The sequence below is a fragment of the Amblyomma americanum genome, chromosome 7 (genome assembly GCF_052857255.1).
Source record: "Amblyomma americanum isolate KBUSLIRL-KWMA chromosome 7, ASM5285725v1, whole genome shotgun sequence".
Lineage (NCBI taxonomy): Eukaryota > Metazoa > Arthropoda > Arachnida > Ixodida > Ixodidae > Amblyomma > Amblyomma americanum.
In genome coordinates, this window is record NC_135503.1 from 145,730,248 (window position 1) to 145,736,046 (window position 5,799).

Below are 5,799 nucleotides of genomic sequence, written 5' to 3' on the forward strand. Positions count from 1 at the left end.
GCGAGCAAATTGAAGTTCCTTAAGGAATTCCTTTAAAGGCCGCACACAAGTGTGCTCAGTCGGTGCGAATAGGAAAGGCAGATGGGGACAGAGACGCCTAAGCACAACAACTAAAGAAGGGTGGGTTGACAATTTGGAAAAAAAAACACGAAACAAGTTGATGCACGCATAAGTGAACAAGGCCAATTGCACCAGACTCTAGAGAAAGAAATAGGTTATCGCACCACATTTGTTTCCATGGGAACGCCATACGAATGTAGCAAATATTCTGTGCATCACCTGCACTTTCTTCCTAGCACAGTGGAGAACCTGCAATATGAAGGCAAGTTTTGCAAATAAACTATGGTGCAGACTTGAGCCCGAGCGAGCACTGACAGTTCCGTACCTATCAAAGCCTTGGTTTGTTGTCTCATGGAGACTATCTGTGCATCCCAGTAGGCTCCACTGTTGCGAATTTGGTGAAGAGGAACACCTAGGTAGTGAAGGGTCCCGCAGTCCCAGCTTATGCCACCATAATGACTTGTCGTTGTACCCCAATGGCCCAACCAAAACCCCTTGGATTTATCTAGATTAAGGTCCGCATCTATACCTCGCAAGATTTGTTCAGTCAAATGCGATGCTCAAGCACACTCTTTGTGTCAGAACAAAAGAGGGCGACATCATATGCGTAGGCTAAAATTTTAAAATCACAATGCGCCAGGGAAAGCCACGGATAGGTATGAAGTTAATAATACTGTGGCAAAGGGGTTCAATATACAGTTAAAACACCAAAGGGGATAGGGGACAGCCATGGCGAACAGATAATTTCAATGGAAGAGGTTTGGTTAGCTCTTGGTGAACAATTTGCCTTGTATAGGACTCTTTATAGCACATTCTTAAGCCCCTAACCAAAACATTTCTAATATTTCCATGCTTTAAGACCGCAAAGAAGAAATCGTGACGAACTTTATCAAACGCCTTGGCAAGGTCAATCTGAGATAGAGCTACTCGTCCAATCACATCTGATACTGTCTGCACTACTGAAAGTGCAATATAAGAATGGGTGTGGATGCTGCGGCCTTTGATGCCACAGACCTAATGCGTGCCTATTAAGTCACTGACAACTGGCTGCAGACAAATAGAAATAACCTTTCCAAAATGTTTGTAATCTTCATTACAGAAGGAAATTGGACGATATCCCTCAACTGTTCTTAACAAGTTTGAATCTGTGCTTTTTGGAATTAATATAGTATGCCCAGAATAGAAAGTGGGGGACAAAACATCGTAAGAAGCCTGAAAAGCCACCATCGAGACGGCCGCTATTCAAGAGGAAAATGTTTTATAGAACTCTGGCTTTGAAGATTTCTGAGCTCTCAGGTCAGAAATGGCAGAATTATTTCTTCCAAAGTGATAGGCCCCTTCACTAGATACGCTGCTCATTGTCAAGTCCGGGTAAGGCATCGAATAAGCGGGTGTAATCTGATCTCAATTTTTGCCCGCAGAACCACCAAACAGCCTCCGATAATACTCAAAGAAAGCCTCAATAATGCCAGGACCGTCGCTATATGTGCAACTACCATAGTGAATTTCAAATATTTCCTTAGCTAGAGCAGTCTGCCTTTCATGACTCAGGGCCCGACGAGATGGTTTCTCATCTAGAAACCTACGGTCCCTAGAACTCATCAAGGCCCCTTTGCATTTTTCGGTTTCAAACTGCTCAAGTTCTGCTTTTACGGCAGCGATGTCTTCTACATGGCCACCTGGGCTAATCGTCTCTAACTCATGTAGCTCAACAAAAGTACGGCCGAGATGTCGAAGGTGATGTCCCTTCAATAACGCGAGTCTTGCTGAGGCTTCAATTGCAATGTTTTTTGCTTCTTGTTTAAATAAGTACCATATTTGCAAAACTGAGAGACCACCGCGTGGCCACGTGTCCTTCAAGCAAGTAGATACAGCATGTTTGAAGATTTCATCTTAGAGCAGGCAGCCAGTCAGCTTCCATAGCTCCCATCGAGGATGGAGTATGCGCCGACGGTACCTCCCTATCTGAAGAGACCACGCTGTGATCACTGAGGAATATGGGCCGTACCAAGCAACCAAAAACGCGGGACAACATATCTGCTGAAACGTTCACCCTGTCAAGCTGAGCACTAGAGGAGCACTGAAAATGAGTGAAATGTATGTTATGTTCCTAGGTATCTTGCCCGACATCCACATAGTTGTATTCTCTCTTTCCCAATGCCACCACACCAGGTGCCTTCTGCTCATCGCCATCTACGCACACCTCATCGTCTGCAGGGTGCTTCAAAGGTACGCGGTTGTCCATCGCCTCTTCTGAGACAGCCAAGGCTTCGGCCCATGAGTGGACCACGTCGCTCGCAACCACGCTTACAGCCGACGGGGCACCGAACACAATAGAAGTTTACATTTCAGGCGACCCACGGCTGCACTCCGGCGACGAAGGGGCATCGCCGACGCAGAAGGTATGTCGCACATTCACTAGCTGAAGCGCCTCCGCTGAGTCTACAGCAGAGGTGTTCTGCTCTCGTGATCGTTGGGTAACAGGTGGCTCCTGAGCAGCAAGCACAGGACTCAAAGTAGTAGAACCAGGCTGACCAGAGTCCGGATGCTTTGGGTCTGGAGACGGGGATTCCTGTTGGTACTTGCAGGCGCACCCTTGCTGTTATTCAGTGCCGAAGCCTTTGGTCCACGTTCTGTTGGGAGTTCATGACACTGTTCACTCGACGCTTCCAATACATCCGAAACATCCATAATGTGTTCTGACACAACTTCATTCGCATGTTCCCAGTTGCCCTGGCATAACCTGTGAGCAGAACACATAAGAAAGTTTACTACTGTGCGCATAGCGTCGGCACTGGGTGCATTGAGGAGTACGACACTGACGCCGTAGATGGCCCAGACGATTACCACGAAGACACAGCGGAGGCCTGTCTGGGATCGCAACTAAAGCTTGTACATACTCCGAAAACGTTGAGCGTGTGAGGAAGTTTACTTGCTGACACTCCATCCTTTAGTGCCACCGAGATTTTACGGTTCGCTGCTTCCATGTGCTCTATTCTGGGGCACTGCCATTTCTCACGCTCGATAGTTTCTACAGTTCCAAAAGGCTCCAAAGCTTCCACAATCCTCCGGTGATCGGTATAGCGCGGGAGCCAGAGAACCATAAGCTTAAAGTTTGTTTTTGGTGTCCAGGTCAAACACGATACATTTTAGGCCTTTGACGTCCAATTCTGCTTTGTCAATGTGCTTCTGTTTTGAAGAACTGCTCTCACAGGTAACTATCCAAGCGTGGCTGATTTGGTTTTGGCCAATACACAGAATTTCACGGAGGTCCACAATCTGCGCACCCGTCTCAGGTGTCGGGAACACGGTATGGGCGACCCTTGAGGTCAGCATGCAGAAAGTCGATGTTGAGAACAACATTACCAGTAGTTAGTTGAGGGAGGACTACTTTGTACGAGTCCGTGGCAACTTCAGGTGATAGAAGACATCACCGAACGGCCGATGCGCTGTTTCCAGCTAGAAGAATATAAGGAAGGAAGGAAGGCCTCAGACGTTGCTGGCACATACCCACAAGGGGGAGTGGCCAAGTCACTGGCGGTTAATTGCTGGATACAGAAAAATTTTTGACAGGAAAAGGAGTGGTAATAGGATGTAGCCTGATAAATTGGAAGACGGAAGGACAGGGGTTCTGTTAGCTTGGAGATCGAAGACGGGGCAATGGCTTAATGTGCATAATAGTATACAATGCCTGTAATGTTTCAATGTCGTACTGACTGAGAGCGGGAAGAATAAATTAGAATGGGAGGCGCTGCGTTTCTTGAAGAAAATTTTGCACAGCAGAGCGCACACTCTTGTCGCTTCGTCCAAGCAAAGAAGCTCCAATGGAAAGAACAACCGCGGCGGACACAGGCAAGCCCAGTTGATGAAATGGAATTTGCAAAAGACGCTTCCTCAAATGAGAGAAGCGGCCGCAGGACAGCAGGAAGTGATCTATTGTCTCAGGTTCGGCACAAAAAGGGCACAATGGGGAAGCCGCCAGGCCAGATCTGTGAAGGTAGAAATTTAGAAGGGGAACCCGGCAACGCAAGCGCGTGAAAGAGACGTCTAGTCTGCGTGAGCGATAGTCTGATATTGCTGATATTCGGGAGATGATGTAAGAGCCGAGGCAGCAAATTCCTGAAATATTGTGTAGCGGCGAAACTTCACCTCAGCTGTATATGCACACGTTGGCAGGACAGCAACAATTGGGCTGCAGAGAGAGGCTCTTGCTAAGGAATCTGCGACCTCATTTAAGTGAAAACCCATGTGACCTGGTACCAAAAGCACCCTTACCGAATTTAGATGGCGCGGAATCAGAAACTTAAAGACGCGTAATGCCCGAGACTCAGTGCGTGAGGATAAGGAATTGCAAATGGACATAGAGTCCGTCATAACCACAACCTTGGAAACGGTAGTTTCTAATTTTCGTAAGGCTAAGATTACTGCTAATAATTCAGCCAGAAAAATGGGAGTGAAGTCAGGAAGACGGAGAGAAAAATACCAATGCAGTAAAGGCGAAAAAATTCTCACACCTGCCTTCTCGCGATCCTGCATCGGTAGCAATAAGAACATGAGAGGGAAAGGACTTTAGGTGGTCCTGCAACAGACCCTGAAGAAGCGGTAAGGGCTGCAGCTTTGCATTCGATGGAAAAATGTCATCGAATTGAATCTGGACAGATGATGAGTTGTTGGACAATTGGCAGACATCTGTGAAATGAATATTTATGGGATCAAGGAGGGACTGCACGTAACATATCTGCGGGGTATGAAAGCCAGACCAAGCAGCACTAAAAAAGGCAGAAGGTTGACTAAGAAATATTATACTGGAAGCGTGAAGAGGTGAGTCGCACAATTTTAAAAATGTTTGAACTGTTAAAAGGCGAAACCTAGCAGATAACGATGGCATTCGCGCCTCAAGCTGCACAACAGCATTGGCGACATATTTTGGAAGCCCCAGACAGAGGCGCAACGCCTTACGCTCCAACAGCACAGGAGGGCGAAGTTTATAGGCAGGAGCTCCTGAGAATAAGACACACCCAACTCCAAAATTGGGCGGACGTACATTTTATAAATCATCAGAAGTGTATGCCTTCTCATGCCTGAGATAGCACTACAAAGCCTAGGCAGGATGCCGATGGCCGGAACTCCTTTTGCAGAAAGTTGCTCAATCTGTGGTCGCCAGGAAAGACTAGAGTCGTATATTACTCCGAGATACTTCACCGTCTGAACTTGAGGTATTATGTTATTTCTATAGACCAGGCAGATATTTACAGGGAACGAAACTGGAAATACTAACAATGCGCATTTCTTCACATTAAGGGACAGATGAATTCCTCCTAACCAGTTGTCAAGAACATTGGGGTAATTGTGCAGGGTTCGATAAAGAGTGTGAATGTCACCTGCTGTTGCAAAACATGCAATATCGTCGGCGTACACATAATTTTTCACATTTTGAATGCATATCAACACACAGCCGTACAGAACGGCTTCCGCTTCCTCTTCCACTCCGCCATGGCGGATTATGGTTTTATCATGAACAAAGGCGAATCTAGTGAAAGCATTTGTTTCATATATTAACTCTTCCGATCCAGAAATCGCCGCGCTCTCGCTACGTATATCCTGCCCTAACAGAGCTATTCCATCAGCAATTTTTTTTCACAACCGTCGCTACTGCCAATAGAAGTTTCGCAACGGGAATGCTCGCAAGGTGCGCACGCCATTTCTTGGTCCTTCTCCTGAAGACGACTAAGATCGCTG

The 5,799-nt window shown here is 46.7% G+C and overlaps 1 protein-coding gene across 2 annotated transcripts in view; it reads right to left on the minus strand.

Annotated features, from left to right (window-relative positions):
- LOC144096658 (phospholipid-transporting ATPase ABCA3-like) overlaps positions 1-5,799 on the minus strand; it is a 203,036-nt gene that overhangs the window by 101,252 nt on the left and 95,985 nt on the right. The gene's annotated exons all lie outside the window — the stretch shown is intronic.